This window comes from Pseudophryne corroboree, chromosome 10, assembly GCF_028390025.1.
Source record: "Pseudophryne corroboree isolate aPseCor3 chromosome 10, aPseCor3.hap2, whole genome shotgun sequence".
NCBI lineage: Eukaryota > Metazoa > Chordata > Amphibia > Anura > Myobatrachidae > Pseudophryne > Pseudophryne corroboree.
In genome coordinates, this window is record NC_086453.1 from 345,760,082 (window position 1) to 345,786,230 (window position 26,149).

The following is a 26,149-nucleotide window of genomic DNA, read 5'->3' on the forward strand; positions in this document are numbered from 1 at the left end:
TTGTATCACTGCCAGATGTACTGTCCCTAATCACTGACTGATCTCACCTTGTATCACTGCCAGATGTACTGTCCCTAATCACTGACTGATCTCACCTTGTATCACTGCCAGATGTACTGTCCCTAATCACTGACTGATCTCACCTTGTATCACTGCCACATGTACTGTCCCTAATCACTGACTGATCTCACCTTGTATCACTGCCACATGTACTGTCCCTAATCACTGACTGATCTCACCTTGTATCACTGCCGCATGAACTGTCCCTAATCACTGACTGATCTCACCTTGTATCACTGCCAGATGTACTGTCCCTAATCACTGACTGATCTCACCTTGTATCACTGCCAGATGTACTGTCCCTAATCACTGACTGATCTCACCTTGTATCACTGCCAGATGTACTGTCCCTAATCACTGACTGATCTCACCTTGTATCACTGCCGCATGTACTGTCCCTAATCACTGACTGATCTCACCTTGTATCACTGCCGCATGTACTATCCCTAATCACTGACTGATCTCACCTTGTATCACTGCCGCATGTACCGTCCCTAATCACTGACTGATCTCACCTTGTATCACTGCCAGATGTACTGTCCCTAATCACTGACTGATCTCACCTTGTATCACTGCCAGATGTACTGTCCCTAATCACTGACTGATCTCACCTTGTATCACTGCCAGATGTACTGTCCCTAATCACTGACTGATCTCACCTTGTATCACTGCCAGATGTACTGTCCCTAATCACTGACTGATCTCACCTTGTATCACTGCCGCATGTACTGTCCCTAATCACTGACTGATCTCACCTTGTATCACTGCCGGATGTACTGTCCCTAATCACTGACTGATCTCACCTTGTATCACTGCCGCATGTACTGTCCCTAATCACTGACTGATCTCACCTTGTATCACTGCCGCATGTACTGTCCCTAATCACTGACTGATCTCACCTTGTATCACTGCCGGATGTACTGTCCCTAATCACTGACTGATCTCACCTTGTATCACTACCAGATGTACTGTCCCTAATCACTGACTGATCTCACCTTGAATCACTGCCGCATATACTGTCCCTAATCACTGACTGATCTCACCTTGTATCACTGCCGGATGTACTGTCCCTAATCACTGACTGATCTCACCTTGTATCACTACCAGATGTACTGTCCCTAATCACTGACTGATCTCACCTTGTATCACTGCCGGATGTACTGTCCCTAATCACTGACTGATCTCACCTTGTATCACTGCCGCATGTACTGTCCCTAATCACTGACTGATCTCACCTTGTATCACTGCCAGATATACTGTCCCTAATCACTGACTGATCTCACCTTGTATCACTGCCGGATGTACTGTCCCTAATCACTGACTGATCTCACCTTGTATCACTGCCAGATGTACCGTCCCTAATCACTGACTGATCTCACCTTGTATCACTGCCAGATGTACTGTCCCTAATCACTGACTGATCTCACCTTGTATCACTGCCAGATGTACTGTCCCTAATCACTGACTGATCTCACCTTGTATCACTGCCAGATGTACTGTCCCTAATCACTGACTGATCTCACCTTGTATCACTGCCAGATGTACTGTCCCTAATCACTGACTGATCTCACCTTGTATCACTGCCGCATGTACTGTCCCTAATCACTGACTGATCTCACCTTGTATCACTGCCGCATGTACTGTCCCTAATCACTGACTGATCTCACCTTGTATCACTGCCGGATGTACTGTCCCTAATCACTGACTGATCTCACCTTGTATCACTGCCAGATGTACTGTCCCTAATCACTGACTGATCTCACCTTGTATCACTGCCAGATGTACTGTCCCTAATCACTGACTGATCTCACCTTGTATCACTGCCAGATGTACTGTCCCTAATCACTGACTGATCTCACCTTGTATCACTGCCGCATGTACTGTCCCTAATCACTGACTGATCTCACCTTGTATCACTGCCGCATGTACTGTCCCTAATCACTGACTGATCTCACCTTGTATCACTGCCAGATGTACTGTCCCTAATCACTGACTGATCTCACCTTGTATCACTGCCGCATGTACTGTCTCTAATCACTGACTGATCTCACCTTGTATCACTGCCGCATATACTATCCCTAATCACTGACTGATCTCACCTTGTATCACTGCCGCATGTACTGTCCCTAATCACTGACTGATCTCACCTTGTATCACTGCCGCATGTACTGTCCCTAATCACTGACTGATCTCACCTTGTATCACTGCCAGATGTACTGTCCCTAATCACTGATTGATCTCACCTTGTATCACTGCCGCATGTACTGTCCCTAATCACTGACTGATCTCACCTTGTATCACTGCCGCATGTACCGTCCCTAATCACTGACTGATCTCACCTTGTATCACTGCCGCATGTACTGTCCCTAATCACTGACTGATCTCACCTTGTATCACTGCCGGATGTACTGTCCCTAATCACTGACTGATCTCACCTTGTATCACTGCCGCATGTACTGTCCCTAATCACTGACTGATCTCGCCTTGTATCACTGCCGCATGTACTGTCCCTAATCACTGACTGATCTCGCCTTGTATCACTGCCGCATGTACTGTCCCTAATCACTGACTGATCTCACCTTGTATCACTGCCGGATGTACTGTCCCTAATCACTGACTGATCTCACCTTGTATCACTGCCGCATGTACTGTCCCTAATCACTGACTGATCTCACCTTGTATCACTGCCGCATGTACTGTCCCTAATCACTGACTGATCTCACCTTGTATCACTGCCGGATGTACTGTCCCTAATCACTGACTGATCTCACCTTGTATCACTACCAGATGTACTGTCCCTAATCACTGACTGATCTCACCTTGAATCACTGCCGCATGTACTGTCCCTAATCACTGACTGATCTCACCTTGTATCACTGCCGCATATACTGTCCCTAATCACTGACTGATCTCACCTTGTATCACTGCCGGATGTACTGTCCCTAATCACTGACTGATCTCACCTTGTATCACTACCAGATGTACTGTCCCTAATCACTGACTGATCTCACCTTGTATCACTGCCGGATGTACTGTCCCTAATCACTGACTGATCTCACCTTGTATCACTGCCGCATGTACTATCCCTAATCACTGACTGATCTAACCTTGTATCACTGCCAGATATACTGTCCCTAATCACTGACTGATCTCACCTTGTATCACTGCCGCATGTACTATCCCTAATCACTGACTGATCTCACCTTGTATCACTGCCGCATGTACTGTCCCTAATCACTGACTGATCTCACCTTGTATCACTGCCAGATGTACTGTCCCTAATCACTGACTGATCTCACCTTGTATCACTGCCAGATGTACTGTCCCTAATCACTGACTGATCTCACCTTGTATCACTGCCGCATGTACTGTCCCTAATCACTGACTGATCTCACCTTGTATCACTGCCGCATATACTGTCCCTAATCACTGACTGATCTCACCTTGTATCACGGCCGCATATACTGTCCCTAATCACTGACTGATCTCACCTTGTATCACTGCCGCATGTACTGTCCCTAATCACTGACTGATCTCACCTTGTATCACTGCCGCATGTACTGTCCCTAATCACTGACTGATCTCACCTTGTATCACTACCAGATGTACTGTCCCTAATCACTGACTGATCTCACCTTGTATTACTGCCGGATGTACTGTCCCTAATCACTGACTGATCTCACCTTGTATCACTGCCAGATGTACTGTCCCTAATCACTGACTGATCTCACCTTGTATCACTGCCGCATATACTATCCCTAATCACTGACTGATCTCACCTTGTATCACTGCCGGATGTACTGTCCCTAATCACTGACTGATCTCACCTTGTATCACTGCCGCATGTACTGTCCCTAATCACTGACTGATCTCACCTTGTATCACTGCCGCATGTACTGTCCCTAATCACTGACTGATCTCACCTTGTATCACTGCCACATGTACTGTCCCTAATCACTGACTGATCTCACCTTGTATCACTGCCGCATGTACTGTCCCTAATCACTGACTGATCTCACCTTGTATCACTGCCGGATGTACTGTCCCTAATCACTGACTGATCTCACCTTGTATCACTGCCGCATGTACTGTCCCTAATCACTGACTGATCTCACCTTGTATCACTGCCGCATGTACTGTCCCTAATCACTGACTGATCTCACCTTGTATCACTGCCGCATGTACTGTCCCTAATCACTGACTGATCTCACCTTGTATCACTGCCGCATGTACTGTCCCTAATCACTGACTGATCTCACCTTGTATCACTGCCGGATGTACCGTCCCTAATCACTGACTGATCTCACCTTGTATCACTGCCGCATGTACTGTCCCTAATCACTGACTGATCTCACCTTGTATCACTGCCGCATGTACTGTCCCTAATCACTGACTGATCTCACCTTGTATCACTGCCGCATGTACTGTCCCTAATCACTGACTGATCTCACCTTGTATCACTGCCGGATGTACTATCCCTAATCACTGACTGATCTCACCTTGTATCACTGCTGCATGTACCGTCCCTAATCACTGACTGATCTCACCTTGTATCACTGCCGGATGTACTGTCCCTAATCACTGACTGATCTCACCTTGTATCACTGCCGGATGTACTGTCCCTAATCACTGACTGATCTCACCTTGTATCACTGCCAGATGTACTGTCCCTAATCACTGACTGATCTCACCTTGTATCACTGCCGGATGTACTATCCCTAATCACTGACTGATCTCACCTTGTATCACTGCTGCATGTACCGTCCCTAATCACTGACTGATCTCACCTTGTATCACTGCCGGATGTACTGTCCCTAATCACTGACTGATCTCACCTTGTATCACTTCCGCATGTACTGTCCCTAATCACTGACTGATCTCACCTTGTATCACTGCCGGGTGTACTGTCCCTAATCACTGACTGATCTCACCTTGTATCACTGCCGCATGTACTGTCCCTAATCACTGACTGATCTCACCTTGTATCACTGCCGCATGTACCGTCCCTAGTCACTGACTGATCTCACCTTGTATCACTGCCGCATGTACTGTCCCTAATCACTGACTGATCTCACCTTGTATCACTGCCGCATGTACCGTCCCTAATCACTGACTGATCTCACCTTGTATCACTGCCGCATGTACTGTCCCTAATCACTGACTGATCTCACCTTGTATCACTGCCGCATGTACTGTCCCTAATCACTGACTGATCTCACCTTGTATCACTGCCGCATGTACTGTCCCTAATCACTGACTGATCTCACCTTGTATCACTGCCAGATGTACTGTCCCTAATCACTGACTGATCTCACCTTGTATCACTGCCGCATGTACCGTCCCTAATCACTGACTGATCTCACCTTGTATCACTGCCGCATGTACCGTCCCTAATCACTGACTGATCTCACCTTGTATCACTGCCGCATGTACCGTCCCTAATCACTGACTGATCTCACCTTGTATCACTGCCGGATGTACTGTCCCTAATCACTGACTGATCTCACCTTGTATCACTGCCGGATGTACTGTCCCTAATCACTGACTGATCTCACCTTGTATCACTGCCGCATGTACTGTCCCTAATCACTGACTGATCTCACCTTGTATCACTGCCGGATGTACTGTCACTAATCACTGACTGATCTCACCTTGTATCACTGCCAGATGTACTGTCCCTAATCACTGACTGATCTCACCTTGTATCACTGCCGCATGTACTGTCCCTAATCACTGACTGATCTCACCTTGTATCACTGCCAGATGTACTGTCCCTAATCACTGACTGATCTCACCTTGTATCACTGCCGGATGTACTGTCCCTAATCACTGACTGATCTCACCTTGTATCACTGCCGCATGTACTGTCTCTAATCACTGACTGATCTCACCTTGTATCACTGCCAGATGTACTGTCCCTAATCACTGACTGATCTCACCTTGTATCACTGCCGGATGTACTGTCCCTAATCACTGACTGATCTCACCTTGTATCACTGCCGCATGTACTGTCCCTAATCACTGACTGATCTCACCTTGTATCACTGCCGGATGTACTGTCCCTAATCACTGACTGATCTCACCTTGTATCACTGCCGCATGTACTATCCCTAATCACTGACTGATCTCACCTTGTATCACTGCCGCATGTACTGTCCCTAATCACTGACTGATCTCACCTTGTATCACTGCCGCATGTACTATCCCTAATCACTGACTGGTCTCACCTTGTATCACTGCTGTATGTACTATCCCTAATCACTGACTGATCTCACCTTGTATCACTGCCGCATGTACTGTCCCTAATCACTGACTGATCTCACCTTGTATCACTGCCAGATGTACTGTCCCTAATCACTGACTGATCTCACCTTGTATCACTGCCGGATGTACTGTCCCTAATCACTGACTGATCTCACCTTGTATCACTGCCGCATGTACTGTCCCTAATCACTGACTGATCTCACCTTGTATCACTGCCGCATGTACTGTCCCTAATCACTGACTGATCTCACCTTGTATCACTGCCGCATGTACCGTCCCTAATCACTGACTGATCTCACCTTGTATCACTGCCGCATGTACTGTCCCTAATCACTGACTGATCTCACCTTGTATCACTGCCGCATGTACTATCCCTAATCACTGACTGATCTCACCTTGTATCACTGCCGCATGTACTATCCCTAATCACTGACTGATCTCACCTTGTATCACTGCCGCATGTACCGTCCCTAATCACTGACTGATCTCACCTTGTATCACTGCCGCATGTACCGTCCCTAATCACTGACTGATCTCACCTTGTATCACTGCCGCATGTACCGTCCCTAATCACTGACTGATCTCACCTTGTATCACTGCCGCATGTACCGTCCCTAATCACTGACTGATCTCACCTTGTATCACTGCCGCATGTACTGTCCCTAATCACTGACTGATCTCACCTTGTATCACTGCCGCATGTACCGTCCCTAATCACTGACTGATCTCACCTTGTATCACTGCCGCATGTACCGTCCCTAATCACTGACTGATCTCACCTTGTGTCACTGCCGCATGTACTGTCCCTAATCACTGACTGATCTCACCTTGTATCACTGCCGGATGTACTATCCCTAAACACTGACTGATCTCACCTTGTATCACTGCCGCATGTACTGTCCCTAATCACTGACTGATCTCACCTTGTATCACTGCCGCATGTACCGTCCCTAATCACTGACTGATCTCACCTTGTATCACTGCCAGATGTACTGTCCCTAATCACTGACTGGTCTCACCTTGTATCACTGCCGCATGTACTGTCCCTAATCACTGACTGGTCTCACCTTGTATCACTGCCGCATGTACTGTCCCTAATCACTGACTGATCTCACCTTGTATCACTGCCGCATGTACTGTCCCTAATCACTGACTGATCTCACCTTGTATCACTGCCGCATGTACTGTCCCTAGTCACTGACTGATCTCACCTTGTATCACTGCCGCATGTACCGTCCCTAATCACTGACTGATCTCACCTTGTATCACTGCCGGATGTACCGTCCCTAATCACTGACTGATCTCACTGACTGATCTCACCTTGTATGACTGCCGCATGTACTGTCCCTAATCACTGACTGATCTCACCTTGTATCACTGCCGCATGTACCGTCCCTAATCACTGACTGATCTCACCTTGTATCACTGCCGCATGTACTGTCTCTAATCACTGACTGACTATACAAGCCGATTTCACCACCAGTTCTTGTGTCAGGATATAGACATATTGTCCGGATTTCATCCCTCAGTCACTTCCGTCATCAATAATGCAACCAGCATTACTAAGCAGACTTCCGGAACCAGTATTACTGGGGCCCATTCTGTGATTGTTACTTAGTAAATGCAGAGGCTTTGGGTGTGTGATGTTTTCGGGGTTTGCCTCCATGACGCTATCAAAAGCTGAATAAACCATAGCCCAACACATTCCATTTTCCAGCAGTAGTGTTGTTTTTCCTGCAGCGATCAATATCTCAGTACTGTCATAGCTCCTTCTGTGCAGGTTTCCCTGTTGGGGGTTTCAGCCATTGATTTCTGCTGCGTCCTCACCTCCCAGTCGTTTGTGGGCAGTGAGTCTCTGAGGAGGTGATCTGACCTAGAAGTGAGAAATAACAGCGGTACTCTTGTATGTTACATGGCTGCAGTTATTAGAGTTATTGGTTCATGGCCATTTAGCCTGCAAAACAAAGGTCTGCTTCAGTGTTTCCCAAATATTTTGAAGTTGGCGTAACCTGATCTGAATTAAAGCACGATGGGGGCTGGAGTATGTCACCTGAAGCCCTTCTCTGCGCTAACTAGTAGAAGAGGCAGTAGCGCTGATTCCTGGTCACTCTCAGGGCTTTTCTGCCTGGAGAACACTGCAAGCGGCGGAGCTAGGGCTCAGATGGGTATACCTGATGAATAGACGGTCTTTCCTCTACCAGACACCCTATAACCTTGGCTGCAATATCTGGGAGTTTCTTTACATAATGCCATAGTTCTGGCTCACTGACAGGAGAGGTGGAAGCACTAAGTGGCTGAGAGGGGTCATGTTGGATCATTGCTGGCTGTGTGTGGTCTAGATCGCTGCAGTAATGATCTAGTTCTGGCAGAGAGTATTTCTATTTCTCTGACGTCCTAGTGGATGCTGGGGACTCCGTCAGGACCATGGGGATTAGCGGCTCCGCAGGAGACAGGGCACAAAAATAAAGCTTTAGGATCAGGTGGTGTGCACTGGCTCCTCCCCCTATGACCCTCCTCCAAGCCTCAGTTAGGTTTTTGTGCCCGTCCGAGCAGGGTGCAATCTAGGTGGCTCTCCTAAAGAGCTGCTTAGAAAAAGTTTTTAGGTTTTTTATTTTACAGTGAGTCCTGCTGGCAACAGGCTCACTGCAACGAGGGACTTAGGGGAGAAGAAGTGAACTCACCTGCGTGCAGGATGGATTGGCTTCTTAGGCTACTGGACACCATTAGCTCCAGAGGGATCGAACACAGGCCCAGCCATGGAGTCCGGTCCCGGAGCCGCGCCGCCGACCCCCTTGCAGATGCCGAAAAGTGAAGAGGTCCAGAAACTGGCGGCAGAAGACTTTTCAGTCTTCATGAGGTAGCGCACAGCACTGCAGCTGTGCGCCATTGTTGTCACACACTTCACACCAGCGGTCACGGAGGGTGCAGGGCGCTGCAGGGGGCGCCCTGGGCAGCAATGAGAATACCTTGTTCTGGTAAAAAAATACATCACATATAGCCCCTGGGGCTATATGGATGTATTTAACCCCTGCCAGGTCTCAGAAAAACGGGAGAAGAAGCCCGCCGAAAAGGGGGCGGGGCCTATTCTCCTCAGCACACAGCGCCATTTTCCCTCACAGAAATGCTGGTGGGAAGGCTCCCAGGCTCTCCCCTGCACTGCACTACAGAAACAGGGTTAAAACAGAGAGGGGGGGCACTTATTTGGCGATATGATTATATATATTAAGATGCTATAACGGAAAAACACTTATATAAAGGTTGTCCCTGTATAATTATAGCGTTTTGGTGTGTGCTGGCAAACTCTCCCTCTGTCTCTCCAAAGGGCTAGTGGGGTCCTGTCCTCTATCAGAGCATTCCCTGTGTGTGTGCTGTGTGTCGGTACGTGTGTGTCGACACGTATGAGGACGATGTTGGTGAGGAGGCGGAGCAATTGCCTGTAATGGTGATGTCACTCTCTAGGGAGTCGACACCGGAATGGATGGCTTATTTAAGGAATTACGTGATAATGTCAACACGCTGCAAGGTCGGTTGACGACATGAGACGGCCGGCAAACCAATTAGTACCTGTCCAGGCGTCTCAAACAACGTCAGGGGCGTTAAAACGTCCTTTTACCTCAGTCGGTCGACACAGACACGGACACTGACTCCAGTGTCGACGGTGAAGAAACAAACGTATTTTCCTTTAGGGCCACACGTTACTTGTTAAGGGCAATGAAGGAGGTGTTACATATTTCTGATACTACAAGTACCACAAAAAAGGGTATTATGTGGAGTGTGAAAAAACTACCTGTAGTTTTTCCTGAATCAGATAAATTAAATGAAGTGTGTGATGATGCGTGGGTTTCCCCCGATAGAAAATTATTGGCGGTATACCCTTTCCCGCCAGAAGTTAGGGCGCGTTGAGAAACACCCCTTAGGGTGGATAAGGCGCTCACACGCTTATCAAAACAAGTGGCGGTACCGTCTCCAGATAGGGCCGCCCTCAAGGAGCCAGCTGATAGGAGGCTGGAAAATATCCTAAAAAGTATATACACACATACTGGTGTTATACTGCGACCAGCAATCGCCTCAGCCTGGATGTGCAGCGCTGGGGTGGCTTGGTCGGATTCCCTGACTGAAAATATTGATACCCTTGACAGGGACAGTATTTTATTGACTATAGAGCATTTAAAGGATGCATTTCTATATATGCGAGATGCACAGAGGGATATTTGCACTCTGGCATCAAGAGTAAGTGCGATGTCCATATCTGCCAGAAGTTGTTTATGGACACGACAGTGGTCAGGTGATGCAGATTCCAAACGGCACATGGAAGTATTGCCGTATAAAGGAGAAAAAGACAACGTCTTTTCAGCCTTAGTCCTTTCGTCCCCATAAGGGCAAGTGGGCAAAAGGCCAGTCATATCTGCCATGGGATAGAGGAAAGGGAAGAAGACTGCAGCAGGCAGCCCAGTCCCAGGAACAGAAGCCCTCCACCGCTTCTGCCAAGTCCTCAGCATGACGCTGGGGCCGTACAAGCGGACTCAGGTGCGGTGGGGGGGTCGTCTCAAGAGTTTCAGCACGCAGTGGGCTCACTCGCAAGTGGACCCCTGGATCCTACAAGTAGTATCCCAGGGGTACAGATTGGAAATTCGAGACGTCTCCCCCTCGCAGGTTCCTGAAGTCTGCTTTACCAACGTCTCCCTCCGACAGGGAGGCAGTAGTGGAAACAATTCACAAGCTGTATTCCCAGCAGGTGATAATCAAAGTACCCCTCCTACAACAAGGAAAGGGGTATTATTCCACACTATATTGTGGTACTGAAGCCAGACGGCTCGGTGAGACCTATTCTAAATCTGAAATATTTGAACACTTACATACAAAGGTTCAAATCAAGATGGAGTCACTCAGAGCAGTGATAGCGAACCAGGAAGAAGGGGACTATATGGTGTCCCGGGACATCAGGGATGCTTACCTCCATGTCCCAATTTGCCCTTCTCACCAAGGGTACCTCAGGTTCGTGGTACAGAACTGTCACTATCAGTTTCAGACGCTGCCGGTTGGATTGTCCACGGCACCCCGGGTCCTTACCAAGGTAATGGCCGAAATGATGATTCTTCTTCAAAGAAAATGGACGATCTCCTGATAAGGACAAGGTCCAGAGAACAGTTGGAGGTCGGAGTAGCACTATCTCAAGTAGTTCTACGACAGCACGGGTGGATTCTAAATATTCCAAAACCGCAGCTGTTTCCGACGACACGTCTGCTGTTCCTAGGGATGATTCTGGACACAGTCCAGAAAAAGGTGTTTCTCCCGGAGAAGAAAGCCAGGGAGTTATCCGAGCTAGTCAGGAACCTCCTAAAACCAGGAAAAGTGTCAGTGCATCATTGCACAAGGGTCCTGGGAAAAATGGTGGCTTCTTACGAAGCGATTCCATTCGGCAGATTTCACGCAAGAACTTTTCAGTGGGATCTGCTGGAAAAATGGTCCGGATCGCATCTTCAGATGCATCAGCGGATAACCCTGTCTCCAAGGACAAGGGTGTTTCTTCTGCGGTGGCTGCAGAGTGCTCATCTACTAAAGGGCCGCAGATTCGGCATTCAGGACTGGGTCCTGGTGACCACGGATGCCAGCCTGAGAGGCTGGGGAGCAGTCACACAGGGAAAAAATTTCCAGGGAGTGTGATCAAGTCTGGAGACTTCTCTCCACATAAATATACTGGAGCTAAGGGCAATTTACAATGTTCTAAGCTTAGCAAGACCTCTGCTTCAAGGTCAGCCGGTATTGATCCAGTGGGACAACATCACGGCAGTCGCCCACGTTAACAGACAGGGCGGCACAAGAAGCAGGAGGGCAATGGCAGAAACTGCAAGGATTCTTCGCTGGGCGAAAAATCATGTGATAGCACTGTCAGCAGTGTTCATTCCGGGAGTGGACAACTGGGAAGCAGACTTCCTCAGCAGGCACGACCTCCACCCGGGAGAGTGGGGACTTCATCGGGAAGTATTCCACATGATTGTGAACCGTTGGGAAAGACCAAAGGTGGACATGATGGCGTCCCGCCTGAACAAAAAACTGGACAGGTATTGCGCCAGGTCAAGAGACCCTCAAGTAATAGCTGTGGACGTTCTGGTAACACCGTGGGTGTACCAGTCAGTGTATGTGTTCCCTCCTCTGCTTCTCATACCCAAGGTACTGAGAATTATAAGACGTAGAGGAGTAAGAACTATACTCGTGGCTCCGGATTGGCCAAGAAGGACGTGGCACCCGGAACTTCAAGAAATGCTCACAGAGGACTCATGGCCTCTGCCGCTAAGAAGGGACTTGCTTCAGCAAGTACCAGGTCTGTTCCAAGACTTACCGCGGCTGCGTTTGACGGCATGGCGGTGGAACGCCAGATCCTAAGGGAAAAAGGCATTCCGGAAGAGGTCATTCCTACCCTGGTCAAAGCCAGGAAGTAGGTGACCGCACAACATTATCACCACATGTGGCGAAAATATGTTGCGTGGTGTGAGGCCAGGAAGGCCCCACGAAGAAATTTCAACTCGGTCGATTCCTGCATTTCCTGCAAACAGGAGTGTCTATGGGCCTCAAATTGGGGTCCATTAAGGTTCAAATTTCGGCCCTGTCAATTTTCTTCCAGAAAGAATTGGCTTCAGTTCCTGAAGTCCAGAAGTTTGTCAAGGGAGTATTGCATATACAACCCCCTTTTTGTGCCTCCAGTGGCACTGTGGGATCTCAACGTAGTTCTGGGATTCCTCAAATCACATTTTAAACCGCTCAAATCTGTGGATTTGAAATATCTCACATGAAAAGTGACCATGCTGTTGGCCCTGGCCTCGGCCAGGCGAGTGTCAGAATTGGCGGCTTTGTCTCACAAAAGCCATATCTGATTGTCCATTCGGACAGGGCAGAGCTGCGGACTCGTCCCCAGTTTCTTCCTAAGGTGGTGTCAGCGTTTCACCTGAACCAGCTTATTGTGGTACCTGCGGCTACTAGGGACTTGGAGGACTCCAAGTTGCTAGATGTTGTCAGGGCCCTGAAAATATAGGTTTCCAGGACGGCTGGAGTGAGGAAAACTGACTTGCTGTTATCCTGTATGCACCCAACAAACTGGGTGCTCTTGCTTCTAAGCAGACGATTGCTCGTTGGATTTGTAGCAATTTTCAACTTGCACATTCTGTGGCAGGCCTGCCACAGCCTAAATCTGTCAAGGCCCATTCCACAAGGAAGGTGGGCTCATCCTGGGCGGCTGCCCGAGGGGTCTCGGCATTACAACTCTGCCGAGCAGCTACGTGGTCGGGGGAGAACACGTTTGTAAAATTCTACAAATTTGATACCCTGGCTAAAGAGGACCTGGAGTTCTCTCATTCGGTGCTGCAGAGTCATCCGCACTCTCCCGCCCGTTTGGGAGCTTTGGTATAATCCCCATGGTCCTGACGGAGTCCCCAGCATCCACTAGGACGTCAGAGAAAATAAGATTTTACTTACCGATAAATCTATTTCTCGTAGTCCGTAGTGGATGCTGGGCGCCCATCCCAAGTGCGGATTGTCTGCAATACTTGTACATAGTTATTGTTACAAAAAAATCGGGTTGTTATTGTTGTGAGCCGTCTGTTCAGAGGCTCCTACGTTTGTCATACTGTTAACTGGGTTCAGATCACAGGTTGTACGGTGTAATTGGTGTGGCTGGTATGAGTCTTACCCGGGATTCAAAATCCTTCCTTATTGTGTACGCTCGTCCGGGCACAGTATCCTAACTGAGGCTTGGAGGAGGGTCATAGGGGGAGGAGCCAGTGCACACCACCTGATCCTAAAGCTTTATTTTTGTGCCCTGTCTCCTGCGGAGCCGCTAATCCCCATGGTCCTGACGGAGTCCCCAGCATCCACTACGGACTACGAGAAATAGATTTATCGGTAAGTAAAATCTTATTTTATGTGATTCATAAGGAAATCTTTACTGTGTTAAAGCCGTGACACAGCACTTACAGAGGGAATGCCCTTTCACATCCAGTTGTAACCCCCCTGGGACCTGGTAATTGCCCTGCCTTGGGGGAGACTAAGTGACCCGGGATCCAGACTCAGAAATAATCCTGAATGTGTGTGACGAGGACAGATTGTGACATGCCTTCTGTCTGCTCCGCTCCTTCCGTCAGGCCATGAATTCTGCTTTCATCACGTGTCTGCTGTGTGTAAATAGCCCAAGGTGCTCCGTGTGTTCTTGGGATTCGCAGGGGTAGAGATTTCCCACCACAGACATCAGGCACCCCAGGATTTCATCTATCAGAATGACAGACCCTCTCCTTTCCCACACAACTGGGGGAGGTATTAGGAGGGGCCATAAGGAGGGGAGTCAGACGTATGGTAACATGCTAGGAGTCTTCCCAAAAAATATAGGTGAACTGGAATTAATGATGTTGGAAGAGACTTTGGGGGTCATTCCGAGTTGATCGCTAGCTGAATTCGTTCGCTGCGCAGCGATGAGGCAAAAAAACAGCACTTCTGCGCATGCTAATGCGGCGCAATGCGCACGTGCGGCGTACTATTACAACGAACGATGTTGTTTTGCACAGGGTCTAGCGATGCTTTTCAGTCACACAGGCAGCCGCAGAGTGATAGACAGGAAGAGGGCGTTTCTGTGTGTCAACTGAGTGTTCTGGAAAACGCAGGCGTGCCAGGAAAAAAGCAGGCATGGCTGGGCGAACGCAGGGCGTGTTTGTGACGTCACAACAGGAACTGAATGGTCTGAAGTGATCGCAAGCGCTGAGTAGGTCTGAAGCTACTCTGAAACTGCACAAAATTTTTCTCTAACGTCCTAGTGGATGCTGGGGACTCCATCAGGACCATGGGGATTAGCGGCTCCGCAGGAGACAGGGCACAAAAATAAAGCTTTAGGATCAGGTGGTGTGCACTGGCTCCTCCCCCTATGACCCTCCTCCAAGCCTCAGTTAGGTTTTTGTGCCCGTCCGAGCAGGGTGCAATCTAGGTGGCTCTCCTAAAGAGCTGCTTAGAAAAAGTTTTTAGGTTTTTTATTTTACAGTGAGTCCTGCTGGCAACAGGATCACTGCAACGAGGGACTTAGGGGAGAGAAGTGAACTCACCTGCGTGCAGGATGGATTGGCTTCTTAGGCTACTGGACACCATTAGCTCCAGAGGGAGTCGGAACACAGGTCTCACCCTGGGGTTCGTCCCGGAGCCGCGCCGCCGACCCCCCTTGCAGATGCCGAAGATGGAAGAGGTCCAGAAGCAGGCGGCAGAAGACTCTTCAGTCTTCCTGAGGTAGCGCACAGCACTGCAGCTGTGCGCCATTGTTGTCAGCACACTTCACACAGCGGTCACGGAGAGTGCAGGGCGTTGGGGGGGCGCCCTGGGCAGCAATATATAATACCTTTTTATGGCTAAAAATACATCACATATAGCCCTTTGAGGCTATATGGATGTATTTAACCCCTGCCAGATCTCACAGATTCCGGAGAAGAGCCCGCCGAAATAGGGGGAGGGGCTTATTCTCCTCAGCACACAGCGCCATTTTCCTGCTCAGCTCCGCTGTGAGGAAGGCTCCCAGGACTCTCCCCTGCACTGCACTACAGAAACAGGGTAAAACAGAGAGGGGGGGCACTTTTTTTGGCGATATTAATATATTTAAGCCGCTATAAGGATACAACACTTATATAGGGTTGTTCCCATATATATTATAGCGCTTGGGTGTGTGCTGGCAAACTCTCCCTCTGTCTCCCCAAAGGGCTAGTGGGGTCCTGTCTTCAATAGAGCATTCCCTGTGTGTCTGCTGTGTGTCGGTACGTGTGTGTCGACATGTATGAGGACGATGTTGGTGTGGAGGCAGAGCAATTGCTGGTAATGGTGATGTCACCCCCTAGGGAGTCGACACCGGAATGGATGGCTTTGTTTATGGAATTACGTGATAATGTCAGCACATTACAAAAATCAGTTGACGACATGAGACGGCCGTCAAACCAGTTGGTACCTGCCCAGGCGTCTCAGACACCGTCAGGGGCTGTAAAACGCCCTTTACCTCAGTCGGTCGATACAGACCCAGACACGGACACTGAATCTAGTGTCGACGGTGAAGAAACAAACGTATTTTCCAGTAGGGCCACACGTTATATGATCACGGCAATGAAGGAGACTTTGCATATCTCTGATACTACAAGTACCACAAAAAGGGGTATTATGTGGGGGGTGAAAAAACTACCTGTAGTTTTTCCTGAATCAGAGGAATTGAATGATGTATGTGATGAAGCGTGGGTTAACCCAGATAGAAAAGGGCTAATTTCTAAAAAGTTATTGGCATTATACCCTTTCCCGCCAGAGGTTAGGGCGCGCTGGGAAACACCCCCTAAGGTGGATAAGGCGCTCACACGCTTATCAAAACAAGTGGCGTTACCGTCTCCTGATACGGCCGCCCTTAAGGATCCAGCTGATAGGAGGCTGGAAACTACTCTAAAAAGTATATACACACATACTGGTGTTATACTGCGACCAGCCATCGCCTCAGCCTGGATGTGCAGTGCTGGAGTGGTCTGGTCGGATTCCCTGACTGAAAATATTGATACCCTGGATAGGGACAGTATTTTACAGACTTTAGAGCAATTAAAGGATGCTTTTCTTTATATGCGAGATGCTCAGAGGGATATTTGCACTCTGGCATCGAGAGTAAGTGCGATGTCCATATCTGCCAGAAGAAGTTTATGGACACGACAGTGGTCAGGTGATGCGGATTCCAAACGGCATATGGAAGTATTGCCGTATAAAGGGGAGGAATTATTTGGCGTCGGTCTATCGGATTTGGTGGCCACGGCAACTGCCGGGAAATCCACCTTTTTACCTCAGACCCCCTCCCAACAGAAAAAGACACCGTCTTTTCAACCGCAGTCCTTTCGGTCCTATAAGAACAAGCGGGCAAAAGGACAGTCATATCTGCCCCGAGGCAGAGGAAAGGGTAAGAGAGGGCAGCAAGCAGCCCCTTCCCAGGAACAGAAGCCCTCCGCGGGTTCTGCAAAGCCCTCAGCATGACGCTGGGGCTTTACAAGCGGACTCAGGAGCGGTGGGGGGTCGACTCAAGAATTTCAGCGCGCAGTGGGCTTGCTCACAGGTGGACCCCTGGATCCTGCAGGTAGTATCTCAGGGTTACAGGTTGGAATTCGAGAAGTCTCCCCCTCGCCGGTTCCTAAAGTCTGCTTTGCCAACGTCTCCCTCAGACAGAGCGACGGTATTGGAAGCCATTCACAAGCTGTTTTCTCAGCAGGTGATAGTCAAGGTACCCCTCCTACAACAGGGAAAGGGGTATTACTCCACGCTATTTGTGGTACCGAAGCCGGACGGCTCGGTAAGACCTATTCTAAATCTGAAATCTTTGAACCTGTACATACAAAAATTCAAGTTCAAGATGGAATCACTCAGAGCAGTGATAGCGAATCTGGAAGAAGGGGACTTTATGGTGTCCCTGGACATAAAAGATGCTTACCTGCATGTCCCAATTTGCCCTTCACATCAAGGGTACCTCAGGTTCGTGGTGCAAAACTGTCATTATCAGTTTCAGACGCTGCCGTTTGGATTGTCCACGGCACCTCGGGTCTTTACCAAGGTAATGGCCGAAATGATGATTCTTCTGCGAAGAAGAGGCGTATTAATTATCCCTTACTTGGACGATCTCCTGATAAGGGCAAGGTCCAGAGAACAGCTGGAGGACGGAGTAGCACTAACCCAAGTAGTGCTGCAACAACACGGGTGGATTCTGAATTTCCCAAAATCTCAGTTGACCCCGACAACACGTCTGCTGTTCCTGGGAATGATTCTGGACACGGTTCAGAAAAAGGTGTTTCTTCCGGAGGAGAAAGCCAAGGAGTTATCCGAACTTGTCAGGAACCTCCTAAAACCAGGAAAAGTGTCTGTGCATCAATGCACAAGAGTCCTGGGAAAGATGGTGGCTTCTTACGAAGCAATCCCATTCGGCAGATTCCACGCACAAACTTTTCAGTGGGATCTGCTGAACAAATGGTCCGGATCGCATCTGCAGATGCATCAGCGGATAACCTTATCGCCACGGACAAGGGTGTCTCTTCTGTGGTGGTTGCAGAGTGCTCATCTGTTAGAAGGCCGCAGACTCGGCATACAGGACTGGGTCCTGGTGACCACGGATGCCAGTCTGAGAGGCTGGGGAGCGGTCACACAGGGAAGAAACTTCCAGGGAGTATGGTCAAGCCTGGAGATGTCTCTTCACATAAATATACTGGAGCTAAGAGCGATTTACAATGCTCTAAGCCTGGCAAAACCCCTGCTTCGGGGTCAGCCGGTGTTGATCCAGTCAGACAACATCACGGCAGTCGCCCACGTAAACAGACAGGGCGGCACAAGAAGCAGGAGAGCAATGGCAGAAGCTGCAAGGATTCTTCGCTGGGCGGAAGATCATGTGATAGCACTGTCAGCAGTGTTCATTCCGGGAGTGGACAACTGGGAAGCAGTCTTCCTCAGCAGACACGATCTACACCCGGGAGAGTGGGGACTTCATCCAGAAGTCTTCCACATGATTGTGAACCGTTGGGAAAAACCAAAGGTGGATATGATGGCGTCTCGCCTCAACAAAAAACTGGACAGGTATTGCGCCAGGTCAAGAGACCCTCAGGCAATAGCTGTGGACGCTCTGGTAACACCGTGGGTGTTCCAGTCAGTGTATGTGTTTCCTCCTCTGCCTCTCATACCCAAAGTACTGAGAATTATACGGCAAAGGGGAGTAAGAACGATACTCGTGGCTCCGGATTGGCCAAGAAGATCTTGGTACCCGGAACTTCAGGTGATGCTCACGGAAAATCCGTGGCCTCTACCTCTAAGACGGGACCTGATTCAGCAGGGACCGTGTCTATTCCAAGACTTACCGCGGCTGCGTTTGACGGCGTGGCGGTTGAACGCCGAATTCTAAGGGAAAAAGGCATTCCGGAAGAGGTCATTCCTACACTGGTTAAAGCCAGGAAGGAGGTGACTGCACAACATTATCACCGCATTTGGAGAAAATATGTTGCGTGGTGTGAGACCAGGAAGGCCCCCACGGAGGAATTTCAATTGGGTCGATTCCTACATTTCCTGCTAACAGGATTGTCTATGGGCCTCAAGTTGGGGTCCATTATGGTTCAAATTTCGGCCCTGTCGATTTTCTTCCAGAAAGAATTGGCTTCAGTTCCTGAAGTCCAGACTTTTGTAAAAGGAGTACTACATATACAGCCCCCGGTTGTGCCCCCAGTGGCTCCGTGGGACCTTAATGTAGTTTTGGATTTTCTCAAATCCCATTGGTTTGAGCCACTCAAATCGGCGGATTTGAAATATCTTACATGGAAAGTAACCATGCTACTGGCTCTGGCTTCAGCCAGGAGAGTGTCAGAATTGGCGGCTTTATCGTATAAAAGCCCATATCTGATTTTCCATTCGGACAGGGCAGAACTGCGGACTCGTCCTCATTTTCTGCCTAAGGTGGTATCAGCGTTTCACCTGAACCAGCCTATTGTGGTGCCTGCGGCTACTAGCGATTTGGAGGATTCCAAGTTGCTGGACGTTGTCAGGGCATTGAAAATATATATTTCAAGGACGGCTGGAGTCAGAAAATCTGACTCGCTGTTTATACTGTATGCACCCAACAAGCTGGGTGCTCCTGCTTCTAAGCAGACGATTGCTCGTTGGATTTGTAGCACAATTCAACTTGCACATTCTGTGGCAGGCCTGCCACAGCCTAAATCTGTCAAGACCCATTCCACAAGGAAGGTGGGCTCATCTTGGGCGGCTGCCCGAGGGGTCTCGGCATTACAACTCTGCCGAGCAGCTACGTGGTCGGGGGAGAACACGTTTGTAAAATTCTACAAATTTGATACCCTGGCTAAAGAGGACCTGGAGTTCTCTCATTCGGTGCTGCAGAGTCATCCGCACTCTCCCGCCCGTTTGGGAGCTTTGGTATAATCCCCATGGTCCTGACGGAGTCCCCAGCATCCACTAGGACGTTAGAGAAAATATGATTTTACTTACCGATAAATCTATTTCTCGTAGTCCGTAGTGGATGCTGGGCGCCCATCCCAAGTGCGGATTGTCTGCAATATTTGTACATAGTTATTGTTACAAAAAAAATCGGGTTGTTCTTGTTGTGAGCCGTCTGTTCAGAGGCTCCTACGTTGTCATACTGTTAACTGGGTTCAGATCACAAGTTGTACGGTGTGATTGGTGTGGCTGGTATGAGTCTTACCCGGGATTCAAAATCCTTCCTTATTGTGTACGCTCGTCCGGGCACAGTATCCTAACTGAGGCTTGGAGGAGGGTCATAGGGGGAGGAGCCAGTGCACACCACCTGATCCTAAAGCTTTATTTTTGTGCCCTGTCTCCTGCGGAGCCGCTAATCCCCATGGTCCTGACGGAGTCCCCAGCATCCACTACGGACTACGAGAAATAGATTTATCGGTAAGTAAAATCTTATTTTTTGTAACCGCTCTGCGATCCTTTCGATCGCACTACTGCTAAACCTAAAATACACTCCCAGTGGGAGGCGGCTTAGCGTTTGCACGGCTGCTAAAAACTGCTAGCGAGCGAACATCTCTGAATGACCACCTTTTGGTTTAACTAAGCTTGGCTGTGTGAAAGTCCTGACTGGCCAGTGAGTTTGAATGTAGCAGGATTAGGAGGACAGGTTTAAATGATTGGATTATAACAGTGCAATAATTAGATTGTGAGCTCTGTGACGGGCAGCCCCATCATATCCATGTTTGTTACTGAATATATTTTGTCCATATGTGTGTAGGTATGTTTGTATGTATGTAAATATAATTTTCCCACTGTGGTGTTGGACAAGTCAATGGGCTTGATTCAATTCAGGGCAGATTGAATAGCTCCAAGAGGGAGCTCCCAGAACTGTACAGTTCAGCGCGCTGTCATCCCCTACTAGAGGATTCCTTGGTGCGAGCAGAAATCTGACAAAATGTAGGTGCACGTTGCGTTTCTGTGCCGCAGTGCGGACAAAACAGCATCGCAGTGGGTGCATTTAGATGAAGAATGCCCGTTCTCGCGTTTAAACACCCTGTTTAGTCCGCGAGACCCGGCCTTCACCGATATAACAGCACGCAAAATTGAATAGCACCAGGAGCTAATTCCCAGCACTATTTAATCCGCGCTGAATTGATTCGAGCCCAATGACCAGAATAATATATCCACGTACAGCCAAAGGGACTGATTCTGACCTGGATGCAGCTGCACGTTCGCACGCTGCGGCCGCATCAAGGTGCAGTGACCATCGGGGTGTCGTCACAGCGTTGGAGGGCATCCCAAATGGGGGTGGGCCGGGACCGTTTACCTGGCGGCTGAGAAACGTCACACGCAGCCGCTCTGAAAACAAATACATGGCGGCAGGCTGCCTGACAGCACAGCCAACTGTGCTGTGTCACAACTGAGGGCCTGAGCTGACGGGAGGCAGCCTCAGTTGTAGGGGCTGAGATGTACCGGAACCTGGGAGGTTGTATCAGACCCCTGGACATGTAAGTAACATGAATAATAACTGCCCGAAGGCGTGACCACGACAACTTGGATAAAAGTCAATGATGTTTATTATGACAACTCCGCAACACAGCAGCAGTAAAAGAAAACGTAAAAGTCAGCAAAGAATAAATACAGTTCCTGGGTACTACAGGATGGCAGGAGCCACAGGGCACTGGTAGTGTGAGACAGTTCTTATGATCTTCTAGATGGAAAGTCCTTACCAGGCCCGACTGTAGCAATGGAGATAACCTAGGATTGTGCCAGCTGGTGTTCCAGGAAAAGCTGGGTTGCTGAAGATAAAACAGCTGCTGTGGATACTGGCTGGAACCAGACTGTTGTTAGCACGGAGTGGATACTGGCTGGAACCAGTTAAATAATAAATGAACTTGGGAGCGATGAAATATGAACTGAAATGTAGAACTTGAGAGCGGAGAAATAATAATACCGGTGGAGAGTGGTAAAGTGTAGAAAGGACACCGGCCCTTTAAGAGAAGCTGTACTCTGCTGGAAGCTGAGCTGGAAGCAGGTAATGTTGTAGCTGGAAACAGATGAATCCACAATGGATTGGAGAGTCAGGCTACACCGCAGGTGGAATGCTGGTGCGGGTCTCTATGGTGGAAGTCTTGAGACAGGAGCTGGAACCTGGAAGACAATCACAGGAGAGAGACAAACAGGAACTAGGTTTGACAACCAAAGCACTGACGCCTTCCTTGCTCAGGCACAGTGTATTTATACCTGCAGCAAGGAAGGGATTGGCTAGGCAATTATGCACATTATCAATACTGAAAACAGATTGGTGGAAATGATCAGCTGACAGAATCCAAGATGGCTGCGCCCATGCAGACACTTGGAGGGAAGTTTGGTTTGTAATCCATGTGGTAATGAAAACAGTAATGGCGGCGCCGGCCACCGGAGACAGGAGGCGCCAGGCTGACAGATGCACATCCAACCACGCGGACACAGCGGAGGCCGCGGCTGACGTAATCGCCACTCAGACACTCTGCATGCAGAAGTTCAGGGACGGCGGCGGAGGCCGCGGGAGACGCCATGCCAGGTGTAATATGGCGTTTACTGTGACAGCGTCCCAGAGTGACAGGAGAGGATACAGGAATGTACACATCAGGATAACAGATGGGATCCGGTCCTGGAGCGCTGAGCCAGCCTTAGGAGGCATCTGATGGGTAAGAAATGGCGTCCAGATACCCGAATCGTGACATGCTGCCAGTGGTCAGCCTTAGTTCCGATGCGTCTGCAATGCATTTGCGGACGCATCGGGAGGCGGCCTTTCCCTGTGCTGCGCGGCCCCCAGCATCTGACGAGATGAATGCAGTTCTAGCTGCGTATGCAGTGATCTGCTTCCATCTCTGAATAGCCCCCAAAGCCAATGTGTAATCTGCCTCCTCTCTGCCCTGGTGCCAGTGCTGCATGATTTTATCTCCAAATATCCTGCCCATATTAACTGCAAAGACTTTGTCCCTGGGATCTGGACACCTCTCCAGGATGACAGAGCCCTCTGACCTGGTCCAGGGATACAGGAAGGGGAGTTGGAATCAGGGAGGGTTGGACTGGCCTCTAGGTGTACAGAGTATAGCCCCAGTGGACAGCGGTCTGAGGTTACTACCTAATCCTCTAGGGGTCAGGCTCCAGACTATGTACTCAAATTATACATTGTTACTCTACTAGAGGGTCAGTAACTCGGTGGAGCAGGGTGATGGGTAAACTTGGTGCTTGATTAATTTCCATGGAAACGACACCAGGATTAGCCTTCTTGCCAATCAAAGGGTACAGCACCCTTGTCCCATCTATTATAAATGAGTCCTGTAATTTGCAGGATATCTTCTCTCTAACGGTCAGCCACGTCCCTCTGTTGAGGCTGGCCACACCCCTTAGGCAGGGATTACTGCCCATCTGCCACAGGTCGGAACGCAACTGCAAGCACCCACTGCCCCTTCACCCAGCTCGTTCTTGCATATAAACCAGGGGTATAATTCATACATTAAAATTCTTCCCTTGGCATAGGCTGAGGTGGAGATGGATAGAAGGGGCACCCCACCTTGACACTGTATGACAAATTCATTCTAGGAGTTATAGGAAGTTTTTAGTTTTAGTATTGGAGATGATAAAGGGGGAAAACATAAAACCATTTAAGTGGTTATAACTTTTTTTCATATTAGATCGCTAAATGATACGGTAGGAAAAATAACTGCGGAGACAAAGTGAGAGCTGGTCTTTTAAATAAATGTTCCTTGTTTGTATTCACAAAGGCAGAGCACGTACCAGAAAATAGGTGATATAGCAGTACATGTAGAGATGCACATAAACTAGATAGAGAGAGAGAGCTAGCACCTGGAACATATGATATCTACCCATGTGTACTAAAGGTACTAAGGGGGTTATTAAAAAAAAAAAAGTTGTCAATTGGGCAAAACCATGTGCTCGGCAGGTGGGGCAGATGTAACGTGCAGAGAGAGTAAAGGCCCCTACACATTTGGCGATCTGCCGCCGAGCTGCCTGTCGGCGGGGGGACAGTGACGGGGGGAGTGAAGTTTCTTCACTTTCCCCGTCACCCGGCTCCATAGCAGTGCATGCTAATATGGACAATCTTGTCCATATTGGCCTGTATGCATAAGCGACTGGGCACCAACGTTGAACGAGTACGGGGCTGAGCATCGATCATCGTTGGTTCCTACACACTATTCGATATGAACGCGTTCTCGTTCATTAATGAATCGTTTATTAAAATCTATTAGTGTGTAGGGCCCTTTACATTTGGGTGGGTTATATTGTTTCTGTGCAGGGTAAATACCGACTGCTTTATTTTTACACTGCAATTTAGATTTCAGTTTGAACACACCCCACCCAAATCTAACTCTATCTGCACATGTTATATCTGCCCCACCTGCAGTGCAGCATGGTTTTGCACAATTGCTAACTAGTTTGGTATGCTAATAACTCTGAATAACCCCCTAAGGTCAGTAAGGGCAGGGCCCTCCTCCCTCTTGTTCTCCACTATTACTCTCTTTGTCACCAGTGCTCTGGTCTTATTCCCACCATCAACCCCTGCTAGCTGTGGCAAGTTTCCCTACCCATGCCTCATTTACCTGTCCCGCCCAGTCAGTGGTGTGATCTTAATAATTGGAAATTAAGTTATTAATTTAACAGATAGTAGTGTCTCAGTGCCAGTTGTTCCTGTACATGACCTGAATACGGTGACCTGTATATAACAGTAGTTTCTCATACGTCCTAGAGGATGCTGGGGTCACCATTAGAACCATGGGGTATAGACTGGATCCGCAGGAGACATGGGCATTTTAAGACTTTGAAAGGGTGTGAACTGGCTCCTCCCTCTATGCCCCTCCTCCAGACTCCAGTTTTAGAATTGTGCCCAGTGAGACTGGACGCACTGCATGGAGCTCTACTGAGTTTCTCTGGAAAAATACTTTTTGTTAGGGTTTTGCTTCGTGGGACTTAGGGGTGAGGGGTATGACCCACTTCCAGTGAGTTCAAGGGCTCTGCTTCTGGCTACAGGACACCATTAGCTCCTGAGGGTTTGATCGCTGGGTACGCTCAGATGCTCACTCCTGCAGCCTGCCGTCACCCCCTTACAGAGCCAGAAGTCAGAAGACAGGTGAGTAGATGAAGAAAAGAAGACTTCAGTGACGGCATTTATCTGAGGTACCGCTGCACATACACGCAGCACTACAGGGTGCAGGGGGGGGGGGGGGGGGGGGGTTGCGCCCTGGGCAGCTAATAAAACCTCAGTGGACATCTGGCAAGAGGGGACATTAGAAGAAGCGGGATGGAAGCGCGCCATTAAGGGGGCGGAGCTTCGTCCTCACAGCTCACTCGGTGCCATTTTCTCTCCATCAGGCTGCAGAGACGCTGGTCCTTCCTTCACACTGACAAGTATCAGGGTGCAAAACGGGGGGGGGGGGGGGGGTGCACTGGCTAAATTTGGTGCAATATAATTTATATAAAAAGCGCTATAGGTCTAGGGCGTTTACAGGGCGCTTCAGAACCGCTGATTGGGCGCTGGGGTGTGAGCTGGCAAATCCCCTCTGTGTCTCTCTGACAGGCTTTACTGTGGGTCTGTCCCCTATTTGCCCAGTGTGTCTGTGGGTGTTGGGTGCACGTGTGTCGACATGTCTGAGGCTGAAGGCTCTTCCCAGGAGGAGGCTGTATTAGGGACACAAACGGCTGCGGGGGTGACCATGTCTGCACCGCCGATGCCTGATTGGGTAAATGTGTTGAACGCCTTCAATGCTAATGTGGCTCTTATTAGTAAGAGGCTAGATAAGTCTGAGTCTCAGACCCAGGCATGGAA

The 26,149-nt window shown here is 49.0% G+C and overlaps 1 protein-coding gene across 1 annotated transcript in view; it reads left to right on the top strand.

Annotated features, from left to right (window-relative positions):
- ARHGAP32 (Rho GTPase activating protein 32) overlaps positions 1 to 26,149 on the top strand; it is a 423,313-nt gene that overhangs the window by 147,694 nt on the left and 249,470 nt on the right. The window lies entirely within an intron of this gene.